The sequence below is a fragment of the Polypterus senegalus genome, chromosome 3 (assembly GCF_016835505.1).
Source record: "Polypterus senegalus isolate Bchr_013 chromosome 3, ASM1683550v1, whole genome shotgun sequence".
Taxonomy (NCBI): domain Eukaryota; kingdom Metazoa; phylum Chordata; class Cladistia; order Polypteriformes; family Polypteridae; genus Polypterus; species Polypterus senegalus.
Window position 1 is genome coordinate 173,522,766 of NC_053156.1, and position 13,180 is coordinate 173,535,945.

Below are 13,180 nucleotides of genomic sequence, written 5' to 3' on the forward strand. Positions count from 1 at the left end.
GACAGACAATGAATATGTGGGCTAAAGAGGGATGGGAATGGAAGTACTGGGAAAGAGAAAGCGAGGAATGCCAAATCAGATGTAGATGGCTTAACAATCTGAAGGAAGAGGGTCTGCTCGTGGCGGAGGTGATTACGCATAAGATGAATGGGAAGAAGGAATTTGTTTCTGCCTGTTTTTTAATTTGCTGAAGCATCTTAAACAACACGTGAGATCACGAGAGCCACGTAACGATATCGCGGCGAATGCTAGCACTGTTCTTTACAACGCCCCGGTTGTGAACATTCACCTTTCACATATATTTACATAATACCGCCTTCTATGCCTAATTTACACAGGGCCGCTCATCATTGGTTCAAACATGCATATTATTCTGCATTTGCCACGCCCACTCCATTTTAACAACTTCTAACTGCTGGACTGAAATCCAACACCTGCGGGACGTGACCCGCTTTCTTAAGTCGACGTACAAAGTTTTTTTGTTTTGAGTTTTCGGTGAGGGAGTCCTCTAGAGTTGCAACAGAGGCATAGCATGCCGACCGGATTTGGGGAAAGTGTGACAAGCAGGTAGGTCAGAATGCATTTATTACTTCTGTATTCATGAATTTATTAGTAACAGCGACGCAGCATATAAAATGGCTTTCGTCAGTGAATTAAAAGCGGACGCACACTGTTAGCGGAGCAGGCGGTAAAATGAACGCGGAAGACACAAATTCATTCGTTTTAAAAAATGACATATGTAGGGACTAACCGGTTGTACTTAAAGTACAGGTGACACTTTGAGAATTCAGACGAAAAAATAAATCATACAGCATTCAATGTTTAAACTTTTAGTAAGTACTTTAAAGCAATGTCTTGATTAGGAAAACCTCTTTATTTGAACAGGAGGAGTGCAGTGGGGTTTTACGAAAAAAAGTGCTATCCATCCATTTCCTATACCCACATAATCCTGTGGAAAGGCAGATCCAGACAGTATCGGGCAGAGGGCTGGTTCAGACTATAGACGGGACGCTAGTCCAGTGTAGGGCACACTCGAAGTATAACTAAACCCGCATTATCCAGGCCAGGGTCAGTGAGGCAGGACTTGACTCTGGACTGGGTGCTATTCGCGAACAGACCTCCAGTGACGCGAGGTCAGTTTAGAATCGCCAAAAGACGTTTTCCGGTTTTTGTTGATTGCATATTACAACGTGTAGTTATCATTGCAGAATGCGCCGCTTGGTGTTGCCTTTAACTCAATGCTTTTCATAAGGAGCGGAATCGAAAGCTGCCACACGGGACAGTTAGCAATTTAAAATGGTAAAGATAATTTAATAACCCGTGCATACCAAATAAAAAGAATAACAGTAAATGATTAAAAAAAAACAGGAAAAATCTTAAGTGATTGTGAAGAGCAAAGTAGGAGATTCCCCCTGCTAATTACCTCATGTGGTAACTGTACTGACCGTGATGTTACCCTCCAAACTGAAAACAAATTGCAAAAATTCGTGTTGAGAAAGTATTGGTGTACAGGGCAGATTTATTTAAAATGTAAAAGTACGTTCAATCGCCATTACCTACTTTTCTGAAGGCAGTTGTTTTTGATAGAATATATTTTTGAAAGTTGTTTTTGCATCAGTCTAATAGGTTGTATCTGTATCAGCAGTGTTTAATAAGGAACCATTTGGAATCATGATCTTAAATGTGATACATGTGCTGCTTCCAGCCTCCCCCTTTTTTCATTTTTAATAAGATAACCTCTGGGCCAGTATCAGCAAATTTTCATTCCAGATAATCTGATAATTAGATGCAAAGTAACAGCAGTAAATGAACTTCTTTGTTTGTGCAGCTTTAGATATAATGGTAATATGCTGGGTATTCTTTCAACCTTAAAACAGTTTTGCTCAATGCAGTCATTTTTAGTGAGAGTTGAGTGTTTTTTAAAATATGTACTGTAGTTGTGGAAATATAGAGAATATCCATCCATCCATTTTCTAACCCGCTGAATCAGAATACAGGGTCACTTGGGTCTACTGGAGCCAACACAGGGCACAAGGCAGGGACCAATCCTGAGCAGGGTGCCAACCCACCCCAGATAGAGAATAATTAGTGTTTAATACATGACTGTAAAAACTTGGTCTTTTAAGGTGCAAAAATGCTTGCAACATTTTTTTTTGCTGTTAATATTAGGCTGCGAATCTCTTCCCATTTTCATAAAGGAAATGTGTTAAGCTGCATCATCTTTTTTAAAAAAAAGGCACCTCTTTGTTTAATATATCAAAGTAAATTATTGAGAGAAGTAGTTGTGGTTACTATTGAAGTGATAAAAAATATTTTCCAAGTATAAAACTGATCTTTTTTTTTTTTTTTTAGACTACATAGTTCATACCATTGTAAAACAGTGTTACAGTGGTAGAAATGTGCTGTACCAAATGTTCCTAATTTTTAAATTTTGATTGTTGCACTGCAGCTGCTTACTACTGTACATTTATACCACATTTGGATTTCTGTCAGTTTGTGCCATTTTTACAGACTTATATTTTTTCTTGTTTTTATTAAACTCCGTTCTTCACTTGCTGGGCTTATGGGTGGGTTGCCTTAACCCAACATCATAATTCGAATAATACTACGTGTGGCAATGCACTGTGGATTTAATATTAACTTGTTTAAGATTATATCCACTCTTTAAAAACCTGTTAATTATTCTACATGCGTCAGTCAGTGGTTTGAGAATACCAGTTTTGGTGGCTTTCTTTGTAATATTAGTTGATGGCACTTGTCACACTGTTGGTCAAAACATCAAATATATTTAGAGACTGTTAGTCTAATTTATTTACAGCTGCAATACAGAACTAGGATCACTTAGCTTCCAAAAGCATCCAGCTGTGGGAAGAGTTTCTCTGGACTCTCGACAACTAATCCCACCCCTCACACCAGCTGTTCAGCTTTGGAAATGTAGCACAATTCTGTGGTTTAATCCATTCAGCCAATGCACCAAGATAAAGGGAGCATTCTAAAATAATACACATTGTTTTAAAAGAAGGCAGCCTAATGCAATAACTACACACATGCAAAACAGGCAAATGTAGCAAAGACACCTTTAAAACCCCAAAAAAGTATTTACCAAACTGCTTCATCCATCTTTGGAATCTTTACGTGAGTAAACTAGTTAACTTAATTGACGTTTCTCCATTTTTTTTGCCACTGGATAGTACTGTATTCTTGAGAATGTTTGCACAGAGTACCTCCTCACATCTGAATGGCTAGTAGGTAATGTTGATTTCTGAATCTAACTTGTTCCTACATGAGTGAGTTTTGGTGGGTGCTTGGGCATACTGTGCAGTGCAGCCATATATTGCATTGGATGAAGCAGGCTAAGATGATCAGTACATTAATTAATTTTGGCTTTAAGAATATATCATCTCAACTCCTTATCAAACCTGCTTAATCCAGTTCAGGATTAAGTGGCCCATAGCCTATCCTGGCAACATTAGATGCCAAGTAAGAAATGGTCCTACACCAGTCCATTATTCATGCACATAGCCACATTCATGACTTTAATAATATGCTCACTTTTTTTCCCCTTATTATGTTTGTAAAGAGATTACATGCAAGTCTAAATATTTACTAAATAAATGAATTGTTTTATTTGTACTTGTCTCTGCTACACAGCTGTGTGTACGGCTATTAAAGGAAACCATTTTAAACCATTGAAACTCATTGAGGCTTTAACCATATTTTGAGATTGTTCATGTGATATGACTTACAGTGATATAAAGAAAACCAGGCATTACCCGCACTATGCTTCTTGTTTTGTTATATCTCTCCACTAAGTGTAGATCAATCTGATTATCTGATGAAAAGTTACATGTAATTGTAGATGCACATTTACCAAGTTTTGTTTTGTGGCCATATGTCTCTTAGTTCATAGTTAATGTGAGGTTTGCTGTTTCTGTTTATCTCTCTACTTTCTACATGTTACTTGCAGCTCTGGAAATTTATGTCAGCTTGGAAACCTCCTCTGGCATATGCAGTTTAAAATTTTCTTTTCATGGCCAAAATTGAAAGTTGACTTAAATTTTCAAATATAAAAAATATTAGAGGCCCACTTCCTAACCTAGACATGATTGAAACTAGTAATTGGTTTACTGAATGTGTGTATCATCTAAAGTTTATACATACTGTAAATCAATAAAAAAAGCATGATTTACAAATTAAGTAATGATTGCGTACACTCTTATTGTATATCATGCAGAACTGTTTAATGTTGTTTTAGATTTTAGGCCTTTTACTGGTGGAAGTTTTACAGAAATTTCCTACAATTGTTGAATTTATTATTCTTATAGAATATGGAATTATTATTATGGGGTTATTTTGCTGAAAAGCACATTGGCAGATGGTGCATTTCTGCCATGTAGGTGTACATCCTGTTGACTGCAATGCTAAGATATCCATATTATTTAAACTTTGGTCTGCATATAGTAAGCACCCAAATGATTAACACAGTAACACTCCATGTACAAATAAGCACTAATTAATGGATCATTGGCAGAGTTTTTTTTTGCTATATCCTGTTCGTCCCTTTACACCACTACATCCACATGTTTCCTTTTTTTTTTTTGGCGCTGTCATGATAAAGACCTCTGAACCCAAAACTACTGGTATGTGAATTTTTAATGTCATTACTCTCTTTCAAACATTTCACATGATTTTATCCTGGAAGTAAAGTACATGCATGATTTATAAAGTGCATTATTATTATTATAGATTTTAGATTTGCTGTGGTTTTTTTTTAAATATATATATAAGATGTTAAAGTTGCATACTGGAGCAGATTTTTAAGAGTAGATGCCCATTCTAACACCAAAATACATGGAAGGGAAATAATGCAAAATTGGCTAAATTGTTACATGGGGCCTTGCACAGCCTACAGCTTTAGGCAGATTTGTGGCACACAAAATTTAAAGTAAATGTAATACATTATGTGTAGGATAGAGAGCCATTAGATTTGAATGTACAATGGGAGTCATAGTGGATCTGTTGTTATCTGTATGAAGATAGTGTACAGAAGTGATCAAAAAGATCAATAGGATAATAGGTTGTAAATCAAGATGTGTGAAGGCCATTTCAAGGGAGGTTATGCTTAAGTTATATAATGCACTAGTGAGGCCTTATGTGGAGTACTGGGTACAGTTTTATTCTCCATATTATAAAAAAGACATAGCACTAGAGAGAGTCTAAAGGAGAGTGGCTAGATTGAATCCAGGAATGACCTATGAGGAAAGATTGACAGAGTCATGCCTTTTTAGTGTAGGTAAACTGAGAATAAATGGTGACATAACTAAAGTATTTAAAACCATTTTAAAAATAAATTTTTCAATGAGAACACAGAAACACGGTTAGAGATTTGTTAGAGGCAGATTTCGCCTAAATGTTATAAAGTTTTTCCTATTGTAAAGGCCAATACACATGAAATAAATTACAGAGAAGCATGTTGGCTGAATAAGACTTTCGGGAACATAACATCTTGACTTGATGTTTTCTGGACAATTTAGGTGTATATGCTGGACAAGCTTGCTGGTATGAATGGCCTGTTTTCATCACCAATTGTTCTACTTTTGTAACATCTTTCTGCTGCCTATTATGATACACAAGAGGTGGTGACTTTATTCCTACCCCAGGTCATCAGAAGTTTTTTTTCCAGAAATGGAAAGCTAGTTTGGGAGGTAAACGCCTCAAAGTAAATAAAGACGACCAATATTACAGTTCAGTGTTAAGGACAGGAGTGAAAAAAGTGGGAGCAGGGCTGTGTGGCGTGTGAAATGGAGTTATTATTAAAATATACTTCTAGTTTATGGCTTTTCAAAATTGGGTGCATAAAACAAGTAGTGGTGGGTAAGGCAGTCTGCATTCAGCAACTGCAACCTTTTTTTTTTTTTGTTTAGAAAGTATGTGAGAAGGGTGCAAAATTCTGATTTGTTAAATGTAAATTTAGGTAGTAGCATTTGAGTTGTTTTGGATAAAAAGGAGAGGTTCTGCTAGTTAGGTGAGATTTTGAATGCAGGTGGAGGTTTGAGAAATGCAGTGATAGCAAGGGTTGACAGGTACATGGAAGAAATTCTGGCAGTTGTCTTTCATTCTGACTTTAAAAAAAAAAAAAAGCTTCTACAGTATTTTAGAGGATAAGGTTACAAAAGCTGTATAAGACATAGGGTATGCCTTATGGATGTGAGTGATGACGACAAAATATGAAGTAAAGCTGTGAAGAATAGAGATGAGATTGATCAGGTGAATGTGTGGTGTCGTGGAGTCAGAGTGAGAGGAAGATGAATGGCATAGTATGGAGAAAATAATGTACATGTTTTGTGCGGAGGAGAAACAGGCTAAGATTGTGAACCTGCTTTTTTCATTCAAGGGTATTGGGGAACCAAAACCACTCCTAACAGCTTTGAGTGCAAAAAGGACGAACCGGCTTTGGGGTAGATGCCAGACACTTGCAAGGCACACACTTACTCAATCACTTATTGCAGGCCAAATTAGAGTCACTTATGTGTCAAATCTTTGTATCTTTGGAATGATAGATGATAACCGGATAACCGTAGAGAAATCTAAATTTGCAAACTCCATATGGAAGATAGTTTCAGGGAGCTGTGAGGTAGCATTTTTTCAGTGTACTACTGTGCAATCCCTCTTTACAAGTGATGTGAGTGGTATGAATGATGTGTAGCTGCAGTCATCTAACAGACTATCATTGGTGTCAATTTTTGCATTTGTAACAGTAACTTTTATAAGTTTATTCTCCAATGTTTATTTAACTAGAGTTTGATTTCATGTGTTAGATATAGTATACAGTTGAATAGATAAGAGTTGGGCAATATACCAGTTTTAGGGCAAGGCATTATTGTGAATGTTTAAAATCATTATATGTCCTGGGCTTAATACATTTTATATAAAGTTCATAAAAGAAACTATGCCAAATACTAGTGCTTCAAGTTTAGAAGAAACAAAGAAAAAGAAATGTTGATACTTCAGAATGTGCAATACGAACCAAAAAGTGAAAAGGAAATTTTGTCAGGCATTATGATAAGGAGTATTTAAAGCTTGGTTTCATTGTAGCCCCTGACAGTGAACTATTTCCACGGCCTTTGTGTGTAGTTTGTTCTGAAATTCTGTCAAATGATGCTATAAAACCTTCCAAACTTTCTCTTCATTTGCATTCGAAGCATGGAGATTTTACTGGTAAGCCTTTGGACTTTTTAAAAGATTGTGACCAGATTAAAATTCAGAACAGTCAAATGAAAATGATGACGACTAGTGACAAGTCGCTGACAAGTCGCTGTGTCGCACATCTTATTTAGTTGCTCTCCGAATAACTAAAACGAAAAAAAGTTTACTATTGGTGAGGATTTAGTAAAGCCTTGATTCGTAGATCTTGTACAAGAAATTTTGGGTCCTCGAGCTGCTAAAAAACTACAGGCTATACTGCTTTCAGACACCACCATTGATCGGGGAATTGTTGATATGGCCACTGATATTGAAAAACAAGTTGTAGATGGAATAAAGAAATCGACATGTTTTGCGATTCAACTTGATGAATCAACTGACTTGAGTAAACATGCTACTCTACTTTGCATCGTGAAGTATAGTAAAGATGAAGACTTAAGGGAAGAACTTCTTTGTTGTCTTGACTTACCTGGACGCTCCACTAGTTCAGAGATATTTAATGCTCTTGATGAGTATTTTCAAACACATGGCTTATGATGTGGTGAGCATGACTGGATGTTACGCTGGACTAGTTGTGAAAATAAAGGAAGTTGTGCACCTAGAAGTTTCGTCCACTCACCGTATGATCCACCGGGAGCACCTAGCTGCAAAGAAGCTTTCTACTGAACTAAACACTGATGAATGACGTGGTGAAGATCAGTAATGAAATTTGTATTTGAGCTATGAACTCCAGGCTGTTCATGACACTGTGTGAGAGTATGGACTCGCACCACCAACATCTCCTTCTCCATGCAGGAGCGAGGTGGTTATCGAGAAGAAGTGTTCTTGCATGCCTTTTCGAACTGAGGAAAGAAGTAAAGCAGTTTCTGCGAGAGTGAAAATCAGACCTAGTAGAACCTTTGTTGAATTAAGAATGGATGGCTAAGCTTGCGTGTATGACATATTTAGCCTTCTTAACGAACTTAGTATTTCTCTTCAGGGGTCCTGTACAAATATTTTTACACTGAGAAATAAAACCGATGCATTCAAAAAGAAGCTGGCTCTTTGGGATAGTCGAGTACAAGAGGAAGATATATAAATGTTTCCACTTTAGGGAGAATTTTTGATTGCTGCTGATGCCAACCAGAAAGTCATATTAATAAGTCAACATTTAAGGGTGTTAGCTGAAAACTTTAATAATTATTTTCCTTAAAATGAGGATCCTTGTAAAGGTAACCTCTGGATTAATAATCACTTCTTGGAAGATATAAAAATCATGTGCACTTGATCCTTGTGAAACATAATAGCGGATTGAGTTGTCTTCTGATGTCACTCTGGTGTCCAGACATAAAATGCAGTCATTGTCTCAATTTTGGACATCACTCGAAAAAGAATATCCATCTCTGAGTTATAAAACTATCAAATTGTTGGTAATTTTTTTCATGCTAAACATGAAAGAGATAATAGATGTGGCAATGAAAATCGTCTATTCTATTCGAGTAAGATCTCTTTAAAGACGGTTGTTCTGTGCACATCTGGAGAAGGCTAACTGCAACTACTCTGACCTCTTGTTACACACTGACGTCAGATGGCTTAGTAGGGGGAAATTCCTGCAGGGATTTCGAGACCTCTGTCTGGAGATAAAGGAGTTTCTCCTTTGTCATTAAACATGCAACTTAATGACGATCAGTGGCTGCTAGACTAGGCATTTTTAACTGATCTGACCAACATGTTGAATGAGCTTAATTTAGACCTTTAAGGAAAAGGCAAACCTGTTAGTACTTTCAAACAAAAAAATGCCACATCTGTCTTCAAAGCTGCAGCTCCATGATTTGGGGAACTTCCAAAACCTTGCATCAGAGCTAGAGATGCAGCGGAAGGCGTGTGCGCAACTTCACAGTGTGCGCAACACAGTGCAGATTGAAAATTGTCTGCCAGACTTTGACAAACGGTTTCAAGACTTTGCTTTACTTGAGCCAGTCACCACATTTATGTGCTATCCATTTAGGGAAGATATTGAGGTTTATTTACTCGCATCAAAAATTGCAACACTGTTTCTTCTGAACTTGTCTACAGTGGAGGATGAGATTTTGACATTACAGGCTGACATTCAGCTGAAGTCCAGGACTCATGGACAGTTTTGGAACTTGCTCGCAGAGGAAAAGTACCCAAACATGAAATGTGCTGCCTAAATATTTATGTGAGCCAGCCTTTATATTTAGCATTTTTAATGTAGGTAGATCATTTTGACCTGGACATTTTAAAAGTAGCTCACAAGCCAAAAAAGTGTTGGCACTCCTGACATATATTTTATCATCCTCCGCAATCTTTTTCTCCAAATCCATTTAACTTTTTTGACAGCTGTGCTTCACTAAGATGTACTTTTTCTTAATATGTTCTTGAGAGAGACAGAGAGAGAGAGAGAGAGAGAGATCACATCCATTTGTTTCCCTCCCATTCCAGGGTAATGAACTGCATGCATTAGCAACATTATTTAGTCAGTTTTGTTTTAACTCTTGACCTAATTATGAGTTTTTTATTTTTATAGCTTATTGGTAATAGCAACTGACTCATGTTTTTTTTTTCTGTCATTACAAAGTTCACTTCCTATTAGAATGTGGAAGTTAATTGGTCAAAATAAGTATTTTTTATGTCTGCTTTTACCCTATGAGGTATGGTTTATAACAGTAATTATTCCATACCTACTGCTGTTTTGTGGATTTTGCAAATCAAAACCGAGATATTTCTTACTTTTAAATGTATAGTCCTTCGTAGGAAGAAAATACATGAAAGTATTTATCCCCTTCCAGGGACTCGTGACAATATTTAAGCATCCCTAATGCAACATTCCAGCACTGTAGGTTTCTGGTGAATTAATTTTTGTGAACTCTTGGTGTTCTGTTTGTAAAGTGGCCTTTAGCCCAAATTGACCACTTTTTCCTATTTTTGACAAGACTATACTAAGCTTTTTTTTAAATTCGTACATAGTAAAAAAACTTTAAGCAATGATAATTTATAATACAGGGGTAAACAAATTCTAAATTAGTATGGTAGCCCAGACACACTTTTTGGTAGCCCAGGTTTTAAGTGGAGGGTTACCAACACATTTTCATAGCAAAGTTTATTTGTAAAGTTTTGTTGTACATGAGGGCATAGTACTCTCCTACCACAATATAAACACAATCTTCCTCTTGATGGAGAATATTTTAGCAAATAGATGAATTTTAAAGGATTATGTCATGTTGATGTGTGGACATTTTCCAAAGTACACAATAACATTTTATCAAAAGTGAATTGAAATACTGATGTAATATTGTATTCTCAAATTTTGTTTTCAGGTTCAATTTAGACCCACCAATTGGTTTCTTTGTCAAAAGCCTTCATCAGTTTGACCTTCAGGGTTATTCTGAAGTGCAGTATTGTTCTTTGTAGTGTCCTACACCTTTAGTTGACCACAGCCAGTGACCTGTGTATAGCACTGCATTAGAATTTGTCATGTTTGGACCAATGGTTTTTCATGTCCGCACTTGCTTTGATACGTTCGATAAGACAATGCACAGACATGTTTGTGCTACATGTATTTTCATGCATTCTTACGTGTGACTCTTTTAATGACACATTTTACCTTTTCGTTCGCAAGTTTGGTATGTAAAGTGTTTTTATCAAAAAAGTGTTTTGAATCATTTTACTTCTTAATTAGGTACCTATTGGAATCATAGATATTTTGAAGTAACAAACAAATGGCAGTAGTAAGGGGGTCTATGTTTGCTGTCGTCAACCCCCAAATTTTTTTATTGAAACTATCGACCCCTAGAAAGTTCATATCGACCACTTTGGGAACTCTTGCTTTAGACAGTGATTTAGCAGTCTGGTGCACTATAAGCAGCTGTCTTTAAAAGCGACATCAAAGTTAAAATTGTACATAAAGAATTAGGTCTTTTGTTTTTATCAATTTTTGTTTAAAAAGGAAAATTATTGCATGGGCCAAAGATCCGAAGCATATGGTAGTTTGCCAGGGCTTTGCAAGTCTTTAGTTTGTGTCTGGAATTAAAAACTAGTAGTCCCAGGTATCCGGACTACCAAATTATCCACTTGGATGTCATTTACCACTTCTAATAGAGGTTATTGTTATGTGCTAAAGATATAACAAATGTACAGTTTTCATGAGAAATTGAGTGTGTGTGTTTTAAGAAGGTAGAAAAAAATTGAATCATGTTGTGATAGGTAGAAAGACTTTTTCTGCTTTTTCACCTGATAGGATTGCCTTCAGCTCCAATTAAGTAAAGAAGTTCCATTGGATCAAAAATTTAAAAGAAAAAATTGTATACTCTAGGTAAAGCGTTACAAACAATATAGATTGTGATTAAGCCAGCATTTTATAACACTGAGCGTAACCATGAAAATAATTTTCAAAGGGTTTGTTTATTTACTTTTTTGTTTTCCCTTTGTATTCATTTCAATGTACAGTGGGATGCAAAAGTTTGGGCAACCTTGTTAATAGTCATTATTTTCCTGTATAAATCGTTGGTTGTTACGATAAAAAATGTCAGTTAAATATATCGTATAGGAGACACACGGTGATATTTGAGAAGTGAAATGAAGTTTATTGGATTTACAGAAAGCGTGCAATAATTGTTCAAACAAAATCAGGCAGGTGCATAAATTTGGGCACCACAAAAAAGAAATGAAATCAATATTTAGTAGATCCGCCTTTTGCAGAAATTACAGCCTCTAAACGCTTCCTGTAGGTTCCAATGAGAGTCTGGATTGTGGTTGAAGGTATTTTGGACCATTCCTCTTTACAAAACATCTCTAGTTCATTCAGGTTTGATGGCTTCCGAGCATGGACAGCTCTCTTTAACTCACACCACAGATTTTCAATTATATTCAGGTCTGGGGACTGAGATGGCCATTCCAGAACGTTGTACTTGTTCCTCTGCATGAATGCCTTAGTGGATTTTGAGCAGTGTTTCGGGTCGTTGTCTTGTTGAAAGATCCAGCCCGCGCAGCTTCAGCTTTGTCACTGATTCCTGGACATTGGTCTCCAGAATCTGCTGATACTGAGTGGAATCCATGCATCCCTCAACTTTGACAAGATTCCCAGTCCCTGCACTGGCCACACAGCCCCACAGCATGATGGAACCACCACCATATTTTACTGTAGGTAGCAGGTGTTTTTCTTGGAATGCTGTGTTCTTTTTCCTCCATGCATAACGCCCCTTGTTATGCCCAAATAACTCAATTTTAGTTTCATCAGTCCACAGCACCTTATTCCAAAATGAAGCTGGCTTGTCCAAATGTGCTTGAGCATACCTCAAGCGGCTCTGTTTGTGCTGTGGGCGGAGAAAAGGCTTCCTCTGCATCACTCTCGCATACAGCATCTCCTTGTGTAAAGTGCGAATGGTTGAACGATGCACAGTGACTCCATCTGCTGCAAGATGATGTTGTAGGTCTTTGGTGCTGGTCTGTGGGTTGATTCTGACTGTTCTCACCATTCGTCGCTTCTGTCTATCCGAAATCTTTCTTGGTCTGCCACTTGAGCCTTAACTTGAACTGAGCCTGTGGTCTTCCATTTCCTCAATATGTTCCTAACTGTGGAAACAGACAGCTTAAATCTCTGGGACAGCTTTCTGTATCCTTCCCTAAACCATGATGGTGAACAATCTTTGTCTTCAGGTCATTTGAGAGTTGTTTTGTGACCCCCATGTTGCTACTCTTCAGAGAAAATTAAAGGAGGAGGGAAACTTACAATTGACCCCCTTAAATACTCTTTCTCATTATAGGATTCACCTGTGTATGTAGGTCAGGGGTCAATGAGCTTACCAAGCCAATTTGAGTTCCAATAATTAGTTCTAAAAGTTTTGGAATCAATAAAATGACAACGGTGCCCAAATTTATGCACCTGCCTGATTTTGTTTGAACAATTATTGCACACTTTCTGTAAATCCAATAAACTTCATTTCATTTCTCAAATATCACTGTGTGTGTCTCCTATATG

At 37.0% G+C, this 13,180-nt stretch overlaps 1 protein-coding gene across 2 annotated transcripts in view; it reads left to right on the plus strand.

Moving 5' to 3' along the window:
- The first annotated feature begins 408 nt into the window (after positions 1 to 408).
- The window catches only part of LOC120525693 (CSC1-like protein 1), a 148,901-nt gene continuing 136,129 nt past the window's right edge, over positions 409 to 13,180 (plus strand). For both annotated transcript variants that reach the window (XM_039748216.1, XM_039748217.1), the window contains exon 1: positions 409 to 567. The gene's annotated coding sequence lies outside the window, so the exon portion shown is untranslated. The remainder of the gene's footprint in view (positions 568 to 13,180) is intronic.